The following is a 15,236-nucleotide window of genomic DNA, read 5'->3' as shown; positions in this document are numbered from 1 at the left end:
AAAAAAATCTTAAATTGCAAGATGTTGAATATTTAAGGAAGACTGAAGACAATGAAAGTATCATCACTATGTAAAGTGAGGATACATTCAAGACGAATTCAGGTAGATCCTCCGTACTTTGTAAAATTATGGACTCTTAAAAAGGAAGTTTGAAGACTTTGAAGGAGTTTCGACATCAACGATTTCGAATTCTTACAGTAATCTGGTTGAAGACGATGACTTTATACGATGATGGTGACAGTGGCTCTGAAGCTGGTGGCATAAGCAAAGTCTGTGATGAAGCACCTAAAGCTGGTAAGATCGAAAGCTGTAATGAAGCTCTGAGTCCAAAACGATGAAAACGAGGTGATAAAATAAATAATTCTGATCAAGCTTACGATGATCACTGGGACGATAGTGATCTTAAAAATATTAATAACAGACATTCCAGGAAGATGACTATAGCAGAAGAGATTGATTATACGTCATGGGAAGATACTAATATATTTATTGATCGCCTGCGACTATTGGAATCGGTTCGTGGAGGAAACTACTCGCACATCGACGAAGTAGCCTCCATACTTAAAGAACTGAGGGAAGCTGGCTACATACAATAATCACTTGTTTAACTTGCAGGTGTATAATATTGAAAAATAATTATTTAGATTTCAAAAATTTATTGTTTTGTTTCTTGTAATCATTTTTCTAAGTAAGACTGAGTTCTAGTATTACAGCTTCCTTTATTTATTGTGCTTTCAAATGTGCTTCCTTTTCGTTGATTGTGCTTCCAATTGTGCTTCCTTTTCGTTCATTGTGCTTCCAATTGTGCTTCCTTTTCAATTATTGTGCTTCTTTATCGTTGATTGGCTTCCGATTGTGCTTCTTATTTTGATTGTACTTCTAAATGGTCTTCCTTTTTATTGACTTTGGATCTCAGGAGAATATTAGTTTCGCCATTCAAATGTGCCTGGTCTAAACGCCTGACATTAGACATGGCCTGTTGAAAATGTTTTTCAAATATAATTGAATATAACATTACCTCTTGGTTCGGAGACGCTTGATCTATACGCCTAAACATTGAACAATACCTGGTTAGACCGTATTTCCAGTATCTAAAAATTAGACTTCCATGGTAGGCACAGTGACAACGTATTTATTTCGTTGGACAGGTATCTTGTATAGAGTCGTTTTTCGTTGCGTGAATGATTAATAAACTCAACGAAATGTAATGGGGAAACAGAATTTAACATTTATTTTAAGTTTTAGCTACTATCACGGACTGTAAATCGAACCAAAGATGGGAATCGATCGAGTCAATTATTTTAATGATTAATTTTTGATGTTTTTTTTAATGTTTCTACCATTTATAGCATAATAATTACAGATAGCGTCTAATATAGCGGACCACCTGGCAATTAATGATTACTACAATCTAGCGGGTAAAAACTAAACTAATATGGTGGCAGCATCCTCTAGTGGTGGGAAGTCAGTTTGCTGGTGGCTTCCATGGAGAAAAGATCCGTCGCTTATTTTGATCGAATGACCTTGCCGGTTTCGAACCGAAGACTCCGAGCTCTATGACGTGAGTTTTTCAAAATTAATATTTTATAAATATTTGATTAAATAATTTTTTGTAAGTTCAAAAAAAATACCATTTTTTCCCGATAATAATTAAGAATTTTCACTATGGTGGATGTGACGATATTATCTAAGATACGGAAAGGTATTTATTAATATTTTTATTTATTAAATTTTTTAATGTATTTTAAATTTTTCCCCCGATTTACTAGCATAAAAATGAAGGATTTTCAAGATGGCAGGCGTAACAAAATGTGAATAATTTCTAGAATCCAATACGGTGGTTGTGACGTAGGCATTTTTATTAAAATTTTAATTAAGAAGTTTTTATTATTTATACATAAACGACATGTCTACACTCGTCGGGAATCCAACCAAGGACCGATATCCTTTAAGTAACTAAAAATTTTAAGTAAGAAATTTTTTATAATTTTTAATAATTTTTTTTTAAATTTTTTGGTCAAAATTAAATATTTCACTTTTACGGTCAAGGTCAAGACCTCAGTGGCTTAGGATGGTTTGCTCTTAGGACTCTTAAGCCGCTTTTACAATATTGGTTCTTTCTAAGGCAAAAAGTGTTTTGAATTTTTTCGAATTCTGAGTTTTTGAATTTTTTGCGTCTTTTCCCTAAAAACGAGAATTTTGAGTCATTTTGAGTCATTTCAGAGTCATTTGAGGAATTTTGAGTCCAAGATGGCCGCCGTGATGTCATCGAAGATAAATGTTCAAAGACAGCAGACACCGCCGCCACCACCACACCCAGAACCCAGTCCCCTGACATACATTTGTATACTACTGACATCGCTGCCACACAATGAGCAATATGGCATTTAATCTGCACTGCGTGGACTCACTCGGGCTCGTTACTGGCGTTGCAGCATCGCCGGCAAGCTGTAAGCTGTTCCCGCTACTTGAATGCCGCGTGACGTCAGTGGACACGATCTTCCAGGAGAGAGAGAAAGGGAAAGGTGCGCAGGCGGTTACCAGGTATTCATCTTAGACACGAGCGTCGCCTCCGGAGGAGAATGTGCGCACGATAATGATGATGGGGGAGTAATTTCAGAGCACTACCACACAGAGAGGCTCGGAACTATTTATACAATTGGGCAAGCCATAAATGTAACAAGCACCAAGCTCTGGGACGAACTGGATTAGGCGACAAGGCAATCTAATAAACTACCTATTTTCAAGCACAGGCTGAAGAATACTTTATATGATCACTCCGCGACTCCGTAGCTTACATACCATGTATTGCAACGACTGGGAAAACAGGTTTGAAAAGGTTAGCCCAATTAATTAACTACAAATTTATTTATTTTTTTATTCATTTATAAACTATTTATTAAATGACAACACTTAAATTCTCTGTCTACAAATTAAGGGCTCTTTAATAAGGTCCACAATTTACTCTCCCCCACTGGAGCTCGACTTTACAATGTCTCTCACGACTGCTTGTCTCTTATCTCACACTTCTGCCCCAACACAGTGCCTAGCACTACTCACTCGTCCGTCGCACAAAACATGGTTTCGATACACGAGAAGCCCGTCGCAGGTAAACCCTTCGCTCACCGAGAGGTCACTCGCCCTTTTCACTTCACTCCTTCCTGTGCTGGCGGCACAATTTATATACCCCTCAGCTCCTTCCTGGAATGGTCTCGCACCTCTTTGATGTGTCGCGTCATCAGGGTCGACTTGACACTTTGAGCTCCCTTAACAATGGCGTCCTAAATACGCCACTTCGCGCAGGCGGGGCTCTGGGAACATGTTAAACCCTCGAGCGCCGCAGAGAATTCAATAATGACGGGCGAAGCGGAAGAAGAGGATAATCATGCATGTCAAGTTTGTATGAAAGACATGCTACATTAGCACATGTATAAACCCGGAATTGAATATAAACTACTTGGAAAAACAATTCCTGTCACTTCTATGTATAAGGCATGTCGGGCTATGACGGGGACGAATATATTATTATTGTAGCCCACTAAGTATTATAGTAATACTTATAAAACGATATATAAGTAGCTAATTTGCTATGACATTCTTATTCAATATTCACTAGTTTATTAGTAATTTTCGTCGTGGAATGGAGGGTCCGGACTCCACGGGCCTCGCCCCCCTCCCCCTCCCATGCTGCGGACCTGATCTCTGGTGGCGAATGCTATCATTAAAACATCCTGTTACGTTGGTACTTATCTGTGGACACTACTGACTACGGCTCCAGGCACAGACATAATCGCCAACACATGACGCTCATGAGGCGAGGGCCATGGGTTCAACCCAACACCCTGCTGTGTTAGTTCCTGGTGGTTCGGAACCCATAATCGTCCTGTTGGTCGTCGCCTTGAGGCTAAGTCTCATTGATCATTTAGTTTATATGACATCAGTTTACTATGAAGGGCTGCTTCTGGAAATTTTAACACGATACCTAGCTTGCATTTGCTTTTAAATCACACGTCACTTAGTGTCGAAAAATGGCGTTAAAGTCGCGCAAGTGTTCAAAATTATTATCATTATCACTTGCGCGACTTTAGACATTCATTTTATTTACAACAAATCATACATCAAATTGAAGGTAAACTAACCTAGTTTTTTTTTTAAATTTTACAAAGGTTCAATATGTGCTTCTTTAGTTATACGGCACACATCCAACCTAAACTCCAATTCTTCCCACACTTTGATAAACAAGTCCGGAGCACTGGAAGCAATAAATAGCCTCTTCAATTCTGTGTTTCAACTCTGGCAAATCATTAGATAGCGGCGGTATGTAGACACGATCTTTTATATATAAAGCCCCAAAGAAGCACTGGAAGCAATAGCCTCTTCAATTCTGTGTTTCAACTCTGGCCAATCATTAGGTAGCGGTGGTACGTAGACACGATCTTTTATATATAAAGCCACAAAAAAGAAAAACAAAATCACATGTTATGTCAGGTGAATGTGGAAGTCAGCGAAAAAGAGCTCTGTCGTCTCGACCATAACGACCAATCAAACAGTCATCTGGCTTTAAAGCATGTAGCTACAGTAACCGGTATGGACTTTAAATTAAATGCACTTAGAACTGAAATTACTGATTCACTCTTGGAGCGAATTGCAGAACACTAAACGCTTTACACTAAGGAGTCACCATTTTGCGTAGGTGGCGCTGTAAGCGAGAAAACCACAAAGCAGTTCAGGCGCATGTGCTTATCTAAAACTGTTTGAGTTACTTTTTGATTGTGACCTTGAACCAACACTATACAATGCTTCTTTTTTTAACTTTTAATGTATGCCTTAACAAACAATTGTGATGATGAGAAAATGAAAAATATCAACATGGCGTGTAAGACAGAATATTATCGATTTCAATATCTTAATTCCACATACATTCGTAGTCCCAAAATCGTTAACCTAAATATAAAATACGACAATAGAGGGTAACGCACACTCGGGACATGGAGCTCAGAAGACGTCTGTTTGAACTCACGTACTGGCGGCGTGCGGCAACGAGCATAGAACTACGAGCACAATTGTAAAAAAAAAAAATTACGCCATTTTTGTGGCGACACGTGTGCTAATGGAATAACTTACCTAGCGGAGCGCACCGAGAGTGACAGGGGCGAGGCGAGGCCCCACCCATCAGCTAGCGCGGTTCCTGCGCCCTTGTTTCGGCCATATACCACGCGAGTTCCCTGTTGTCCCCGTCCAACCAACACTTTCTTAGTCCCTCTGGCAAGATAACGTATGCACATTATACTACAAGTTATATTTACATAATACAATTTAACGAACACGCATAACATATAGAGTTCATTGTAAATTATTTTCCTTCACAAAATACAGGCTCCACAATTATCATTTTCATCAACACTGCATAATCATATTGCTAGTCTTTAAAAAAAACTGATATATTTGTTCACCAAATTTTTGAAAGACGCATGACATTGTTTTTGATCAGCCAAAACATTATATGATATTTTATTGTGCTTGAAATCAATACACATTTACTTTTATTTAATGCTACACTCTAAAAAAATGTTGGTACTTTTAAAAGAAAGTCCTTGGAAACTCAGTTACCACAGATATCAACTTTAAACTGCAAGGAAGAGTTTGGTACCATTTGTAATTTTACAAAACTCTCCCTTGCAGTTTTACAAGTAATATCGTTGGCAACTGAGTTCAAAGGACTTTCCTTATAAAAGTAAAAAAAAGTGTAAATTTTATATGCAGTGTACATTAATTAATACATTAAGATACTACGTATTATGAAAAAAATACTAACTTGTTTGCAACCAACGTACCATTGTCATTTCCCGTGTTTTTTTTTTTTTTTTGTTTTTTTTTCTGGTTTTGCAGACATGTTCCCGATATTCGCTGTCGGCGGGAACCCTGCAGGGGCATCCTCACCCCTCACCCCTCACCCCTCACCCCTCACCCCTCACCCCTCACCCCTCACCATACACCCCTCAGCCAGGACGACGCCTGCTGGCAACCGCGGGAACACTCGAGCCAACTCACTGTCGACGGCAACATTCGCGGAGAACGGTACTGCTGGCATCCCGGGCATCCAGCCACACCTGCCGTGGTGGAAGAGTGACGCGACAGGCCGAGACACGCAGGAAGAATTAGCAGTGCTTGTGTGTGCGCACATCGCAGTTCAGCCGAGCAAGGAGCTACTTTCCGCTCAGAGTCGCTGACACTACCATTAAATCCGTGAGCGATAACATTGATTTGCAATTGTATTAATGCCAGATAGGGCCCCACCTACCCGGGCACACACACACACACACACACACACACGGTGTGCCAAGCTTCAGAAGAAACTACGCAATGAAAACTGCTCAACATAAATCAGAGTGGAGTCGGTTTACGAAAAGCGTTTAAGAATACGCTGAGGGTAGATGGGTTGTTCTGTTTCCGTATTTATTTTAATGTATTTTTAGGATGGTGACAAGGGCTGAAATGTGTGTTTTCTAAATAAATTTTAGACACGAAACATTCAGTACAAATTCTTAAAAGCATTCAAGGGCCTTTCTACACCTTTACCTTCATTTTTCCGTCATCTAATGTTATGGTTACAGATAAAATCTCACATTTGGCCTATGCACCAGCCTTGGCGATACTGTGCTAGAAGCACTAAGACGGTCGCTGGTGCTTCTAGCGCGCTATTTCTCTGAACTGGCGCGTAGTCTTCTCGTCGTGCATGGGGCGACTATGAGGTTTGAGCGGCAACCATACCATTAGATGGCGGAAAAATGAAGTTAAAGGAGTAATGAAACTCTTAAATGCTTTTAAGAATCCGTACTGAGTATTTAATGTCTAAAAATTATTTCAAAAACACGCGTTTATTTCTCATAAAAATACATTTAAAAAATACTTACGGAAACAGAATTACCCAACCACCCTCAGCGTACTCATAAATGATTTTCGTGAACAGACACCACTCGGATATGTTGAGCAGTTTTCAAATCACGTGGTTTGTTCTGAAGCTGCGCACGGTGTGTGCCGGTGGGCTGGAAGGCGCAGGAAGTGTGTTTGGGTGTCAGCGGGCCGAGCCAAGGTCGCCAGCCCGCGCCAACACGTCACAGCGGCGAGGCGCGGGCCTGCGCGCATCTGAGGCACGAGGCTCGCGAGTCCACTGGCGTATAGGGATATTTCTTTTTGGGTATTAAAAAATGGTAAAATTCTTACGGCGTGGCTTTTCCGCAAATAAAATAATAACATTTTAAAAATAGTGTTTTCCAGTACTACAGACGTTCCTCTATTTACCTTTAAAATAGAATTTGCAAATTCCTACTGTTTCAGAGAAATAACAGTTTATATGTTACATTATGTAGCCTGTGTGTGTAGGTATGTTTTGTAATCCTTTGGTCAATAGAGGTAGCCTATTATATAAATAATGAAAATAGTTAATATTATATGCTACCACACGTCACAATTCAGTGCTGCGGGCCTACATACTGTTAAAAAACATCCCTGTCAATGTTTGACGATTGGATTTGGATGTTCAGTAGGGACTAACGATTTTTTTACCTTTTTATTTACCTTCCACTGCGACACAAAATCCAAATCCAAATTATCAATATTGTTATGTATAGAGAATCACACGGTCGCATGCAATTAAAGCAAAAAAATGTCAGCGGCCGCGTCAATGCACATATAGGCCTATTGGAATGTAAGCTATAAACGGTAACATTTCAAAAACCAGTGAGAATTAATTAACACTGTTTTCAGGGTCATACAAGGAACATCTGTAGTACTGAAAAAGACCATTTTCGGAATTTTATTATTTTATTTACGGAAACACCGCGACATAATAATTTTATCAAAAAATATTTAAAGATAAATCAATTTTGAACCCACGTATCCACAAAAAAACTTACATTAATTTTGACACTTAATATAATGAAATATAAGTAGCCATAGTTGTAACAACTCACCTTGCATCACACAAAATAACATACTTCCTTCACCAATATTTTGCAAAACATTTCTCAAACTTCGAAGGAGGGTGATATATCAACCCCCCCCCCCCCCCCCCCAACCCATTTTTCATCCGTCACTGCACGTGTCCAACTACAAACCCTAAAATAACGCTCAAGAGTTAAAGTAAACAAGCGCAGTTCCTGCAAGATTCTGAGAAGCCTTGAATATTAATTTAATAATGCACTTATATGTGCCTATTACAAAACAAAATCTTAAAATATTTGCATAGCAGTATAATGGAGTAATATTCGAGGTTATTTATACATTTGTAAACAGTTATTCCTCTCCAGAGCTTCGCGTGCCAAGTTGCGACACGAGCACTGAGTAGCAATCCGCGAGTAGGCCGCAAACATTTACGCAACTGACTGCACTCCGTTACGTAATACTGTTGTTCTGCAAGCGACTCTCGTGCCGCTGGTTTATGGTCGGGCCTGTAATTCAGCTTACGTCAGTGCTCAGATCTGGGACTCAGCCTCATGACTCCAGGCGCTGATGCTAAATTATGGCCCAAAATTTTGGAATAATTCAACCCGTTTGAGCACTAAACAAAAAAATTACATTTTTAAAAATTATAATATACAACTTAGGGAGCAGCGTTATGTACGTTGACTGTTATAACAAAAATAGTGTCCAGGCAAATTCCAATAAATGTTTTGTAGTATCTAAGTACGAGTACAAAATTTGAACTGTTTATGGGGTTTGACATGTAAAAATTTCACACTTGATGCAAATAGAGACAGGGATGCGATTTCAGTAAAATTCCTACCTAGTTTTTCGTTTTATGGTTCGTACACTCCAAAACCATCTCAACTCCAATGTATGTATTATTGCGTTTTTAGGACTCAATATTTTCCGTAATTTGCAAAATTACTTACATACTTATAAATAAAAAAATACGTGTATTATACTGATGAGGTTCGTTAATAGGCAATTTTGTACCGTACAGTAGAAATGGAGAAGGTTTCTTGAAAAACTGAAAAATCAGTATTAATACCATAATATTGAAAAAATATTGCATCCATCTGAAATTAAGGCCATAATACCTGCCAGCCGACTGTACTGTCCGTAATGCCTTCCCTCTTCACCGTAAAAAACACTCTCTCACACAGGAGGACTAGCTGCCAAATTTCCAGGAACTGAGGGCATACCATAACTTGCTTGACAAGGAGGCCTTAGCCTCGCATTCACGATTCCACTGCAAATTCCAGTTGAATCACAGCACCGCGCAGGCCAGTCACCTTATATGTCGACCATCAAATCACTACTGAACGAAATTCAAATGAACAACACTAAAAATACATACATTTTCTAATCCTAAACGATAATTAATTATAAAGGTTAAATAGTACTACTTTATACCGAAAAGGATCATGTTCACCAGAAAAAGAGATACAACAAACATATGATACTTTTGAGTTCGGCAGTCCCACAAGTAAGTATACTTCACATGTCACTCACGAACTCGCGGAAAATTTTCACTAAATCTCGTTCAGTATGCAAGGATTGAGTAGGTGCCTAAGCAAAAAAAGGCAAAGTAAATTAATACCATAAAATTATGTGACCCTTGATAATGTGTTACAGCAAATATGACCACATATAAAGAAATTTATATTTAAAAAATACTAAGGATGTTAGTGTGCAATATAAACTGCCTTAGATGTGCTACTTTTGAGAAATAAAATATTTATCTGAAAATTTTTGTACAACTTTTTTGGAAAAAGTATTAGGAAAAAACACTTCGTAATAAAAAGCTTGACCGCAAGAAAGAGTTATGAAGAAGAAAGAGATTTGATTTTTAATGTAATCCAAGAATAGTTATTTCCGGCGCAGAAAACTAACTGCAACGATGATTTAGACAACAGACTGATAGAGAAACATTTGCTGCTTGTAACAGTGTATATTAACCATTTTATTCAAGAAAATTGCCACATAGATATATTTATAAAATAAATCATGTCGTCTCCAATATTTTTAAATAGTGTAAAATGTCTTTATATTAATGCAACAAAAAAAAATACAAAAATTGTTAAATTGCGTCCATTCCAATATATATTTGGTACACAGTATAAAATACATGTTTCAGTACATGCAAGGATTCTTATGCTTTTGAAATATTTCAGGAGGTGCAAGATTTCAAATTAAGAAAACGCACAAACTCAAAGTAATGTATACAGCTATACACAGTATACTTTTATTTGGGAAGTAGATGCCAAAAATATTAGTTTTTAGTAGACAAGCATAATTATGTTCATTTTAAACTTATTTATGAGATTTCCATATTTACAGATCGCAACATGAATTTTATATATTCTAACAAAGTGTGTTCTACGATATTAAATGTTTAACGATCTTTAAGAACTAGATATCAAAATTTTTTTGTAAAAAAACGCGATTATTTTACTGTGTATGCGCATACACAGTACAAACATTCGGAATGCTTTCCAGCTTAATTCGTACATCCTCGTAAGCAAAAAGTAAAGTTTCCTTACCAATTTCGCATATATTTGTAAGAAATTTAAATAATAAGTGCCTAAACAGTCAAGATCCCAACAGAAAATAAATGTCGTCTCAGATTTGCTAAGACACAATAATGTTTTCTACAAATTCAGCAAAATTTTTTAATTAATTTAAATGTTGACTGCCTGCAAAACATAAATTCCAAAACGACACATATATCATCATAGTTATACTGAGACATATCAAGCACACTTTATCAAATCTTTCCTGTAATAATCATTTCATACATGTTATAACAAGAAGTAAATGTACAAGATAAATTAATGAACAATAAAACGTAAGTTCGAGCATTTTCGTTAGTAAAAACCCTTTCTGTAAACAACGTAATTCATTAAAGAAAATGTAAATATACACACAAAAATAGTATTAAGGAAAATTTACTATTTGCCAAAAATATATAACTGGAATGTTCATGGCAGTAAATGAAAATATACACACAATTTTTGCCATTGATCTCAGCACTTGTAACAAAACCGTTCTTTGCTCTAATAATTTATAAAAATCTCAGGATAAACAGTTGCCTGTGATTTTTATTATTTTTCTTTGTTAAGTCCTAGGCCAAATATAGCATAAACGTTTTGTAGCAGTGCCTTACACTCACTTATTTACATACAAATCCTTTCTAATGTTATTTTACTTGCAATTCTTTTCTTTTGCTTCTAACATATATTTTTGGTCTCTACCTTACTTTTTTTTTTCATGCAGCTATCTATTATTTCAGGCAAAACGCATTTTAAGTAGAACGTGTCGGCTTTGGTAGCATCGTGTTCAGCCAAAACTGTTCATCTTTAAAAATTCTTTCAAAAAACTTAATTACTGCTGTACGTCAAGAAATCGCAATATTGCTTGTTTGAAATGTTAAGTTGTCCCTAAATTTGGTAATATAAACTTTCTATCTCAATGTAAAATATATTTTAATATTCATGTCAATAATTACAGTCTTTAATAATAATATAAGTATAAAAAATTGTAGTTTATAAAACACAATATTAATTGTCTTAGTGTTGTTAAAGGCTGGCTTAGTGTTATTTTTTAGAACAAAGACTGTTTAATATGGGTTACTTTTCAGAAAAGAATTTATTACGTTGTTAAAATGTGTGTTGCAATTTTTTGGAGAAGCGTTAAAAAAAGTACATAATTGGTAATATTGCTTGACCCGAAGAATGTTATTCACAGCAGGGACATGATGCTATAGTATTTTTAAACTTCTAAATACAGTCTCAGTTTTGTAATTATTAATTATATGCACGCTATGATTGAGTGTAAAAATAAATTTAGAATTTACTCATTTATATTTACTGCTCAAAGGCTATACTATTAAACAAATTACTGCTAAATGCTTCTCTGCATCTCTCAGCAAGAAAAAGAATTTCGAGATAATCGGTGCGTACAACTCACTGAGTTCGAGGCAACATCGCCATCAGAATAACAGCTACAATTACAGATGGTAGAATAGCACTAATATAATTTGTATCAACACGTTTTTTTAAACACTGTAACGATCTGCTGCTTTTTTCGATTGGATTGGGCACTTAGATACTTATGACATAGATTATATGGTCGAAGATTAATCGCATACACCCACTGTAAGCATGGACGTAGCTAACTTAATGTTAGAAAAGCTAGGAAAACATGTTTAGGAACATGATACATGAAAAAAAAAACTGAAAAAGGAGTAAAGACCTATATATGTGGGGTCCGACACCCACCTGCCTATCGTATTTTGTTGCCATGCCTCAGCAACATTAGTGATCTCGAGATTCAACACACACAGGTTTGCTAAATACATTTATGTTTTAAAATACTGGACTATAATTTTCCTTTCTGCCTACTACTCCCTTGATTTCAAATGTCTCAGAATTCTTTTTGACAATACAAATGCAAAAAAGCGTCGTACACAGTAAACAGCAAATAATGAAAGAATAAATTGGAAATCTGTTGATTCTATGTTATAATCCAAGAAAAAGTCAAGATACGTACTACCATTTATAGCCATGTTGTTTAAACAGGAGTTAAATCAAGTTTCAGCGGACCATTAATTTATCTAGCTCTATTGGGTTTATAAGTTTCATTGCTTATGGAAACGGCTTTCACGTTAACTAAAACCCATGAGCGCAAAAAAATTAAACGTGGCCGGTATTCGAACCCGCACCCTCTTGCACCATAAGCTGACGTTTTACCAAGTACACAGTAATAGCCAGCTCCAACATGCTGATAAAATTTCATTGTTAAAAGTAAAGTTGAACGTACATAACTACGACAAACAACAAAGTAAAATACTGACTGAAAATTAGAATGTAAAATTTTGTTAAATCCGTATGTGGAAATAAGATCTCACCTCTAAGTTTGTAGCAACGCATTGCAATACTCAAATTGAAAAAAAAAAAAAAAAGTTTATTTTTACATTTTCAAATTCAATTCACATTCGGGAAGATATTTAACATATTTCAAATTCTTACTTCGACGCAATTCAAACACATAAAATAGAAATGTATTACTAAATTATTAAACTATACTGTTTCACATAAAATTGATGTTATTTTATTTCGATCGTGGACGAAAAGCCCGAGGCTTGCGCGGAATTAGTTTACCCATTAATACTTTGATGTTAAAAAAATAAACTCGAAGAGAAATTTAATACATAAAATTTGCATTTATTTCCACAAACTTCACTTCACCATACTTCTTCCTAGTAAAGCTCACTCTGTCCCTTGGACTTTGACTAGTGTTTATTTTGTGTGACTAATCTTCAAGGTCAGAAGGCAACCAACTGCTCCCCGAGGGGGGAGGGGGGACAATTCAGCGCGGTCTAACGGCAGGGGGTGCAAGTGGGGTGCTTGCAACACAGGCACAACTACTGTACATTCCAAGAGAAGAGTGTTGTAGGCAACTGACATATAACAAAAACAGTGTTGCAAAAGTGGATATTTTTTGAGTGTTGCAAATTACTTAAAACATCAAAACTGATTTTATTTTACAGATTAAGTTTCAAACTTGCAATTAGCAAAATCTGAAATTTTTCCATTCAGAGATTAATGGTAGTTTTTATCAAAATAATAAAATCTAATTCAAGCGACACTAATGATTACAGAAAACAAACGGTAATTGATTTATCTCTTCCATAATAAGTTAGTTTGTTAGGAATTTTGTACAGATCACAAAAATACAATTATTTAGGGAAAAATGGATAGTTAATCAAAAAATAGTACCCCAAAGCAATGAATTATCAACTTTGAAGTGAAATATTTTGAGAATCATTATTTTTAAACAAAAAATAACTACAATTTTAAAGTGTCCATGCACAACTCTTTTACATGGAAAAATAAAAATATCTGTGAAATATGGCCTTAATTTATGTCCTAAGGTAAGTAATATATATATATATATATATTCAATATTTAATGATAACAAACACTATTAACTCAAGATACAGAGAGAAAAAATGGGATAAGTGATATATATAATTACGATTATTAAAACAATAATCTTCGTGGGAAAACTACTGGGTTCGTAAATGGAAAGCCCAATTAAAGATTTTACTACAGTTTTATTGATTGCCAATATTTACATCACAAACAAATATTCTACTAAAAATGCCTAATTATTAATTACACTTAAAAATGTTTCTTCCCCAGTCACTCGTTTCTTACACAGCGCACACCTCGCTGGGCCGCACCTCTGGCACAACTCTCGCTCCAGCACCCCTCGTGGACCACCGTCGCGGGACTCCGTCGCCGCACTCCGCCGCCGCCGTTGCACTTCCCTTCGCCGAGGATCCGCACGACGCTTCGCTCGGAACTTCGCTCGGGACACTCGCCGTACCCGCGGCACTCTCGCCACCCAATTCCTCGTCCAGGAACTCCGCCGCACCCGCGGCACTATCGCCGAGACACTCTCGCCCCAGAAAAACTCTCCATGGAGACCGGCGTCCCGGGCTTATATAGGCCCTGGCGCTACTTCTAGAAGTGACGAGCGCGGCAAACAGTCTGAGCAGGCTGGGGCCAGTCGCGTCATTCCGCGCCAACCCGACGCCAGAATTGTCGAGAAAGGCGTCAGCAGCTCGCGCGACAGCCCGCGGAATTCCCAAAGCTGCCAGGTATCAGGTAACGGCGCCGAGGTAGAGCGCCGCGCGGGGAGCGGAGGGGCGGAGGGGTTGACATGACCCTTGTAATCCGCCAGGTGCGCGCGGCACGCCTCACATGAGCGGCGGCCTAGTGACGTCAGTGGCCGTGCGGGGCCGCCAGCCAGCAACGAACCCGCGCGCGGTGCGGCCCTGCTTATGTTTCGTAACAATATATGTATATAGTTACGATTTATAATGTGGGAAGAACTGGGTTCGTAATTGATAGTCCAATTAAGTTTTACTATAATTTTATAAATTACTAATATTAACATTACTAATAAATAATTGTACTTAAAAATGTCCGATCACCAATCACTGACACATAAAAATGTTTATTCGCAAGTCACTCAATGTCTATCTAGTTCCACAGATCGCACTCCTCACTGGAGCTAGGCTTAACAGTGGTTCGCCCCTTACCTCGCGCCTGTCCACACACACAGTCTCGCGCCACTTAGTCGCACTCTCTGTATCCCGTCTCTCCGTGTCGCACCAATCTCGAAGGGGTCTCTCACCCTCTTCGCCGATGTCGCACTTCACTTCACTCGCGGAACTCTCTAAACTCTCGGAACTCCCGCGG

At 37.5% G+C, this 15,236-nt stretch overlaps 1 protein-coding gene across 3 annotated transcripts in view; it reads right to left on the bottom strand.

Annotated features, from left to right (window-relative positions):
• LOC134527484 (beta-1,4-glucuronyltransferase 1) overlaps nt 1-15,236 on the bottom strand; it is a 365,036-nt gene that overhangs the window by 300,004 nt on the left and 49,796 nt on the right. The gene's annotated exons all lie outside the window — the stretch shown is intronic.

Source organism: Bacillus rossius, chromosome 1 (assembly GCF_032445375.1).
Source record: "Bacillus rossius redtenbacheri isolate Brsri chromosome 1, Brsri_v3, whole genome shotgun sequence".
Lineage (NCBI taxonomy): Eukaryota > Metazoa > Arthropoda > Insecta > Phasmatodea > Bacillidae > Bacillus > Bacillus rossius.
This window is presented reverse-complemented; position numbering and strand designations above follow the sequence as displayed.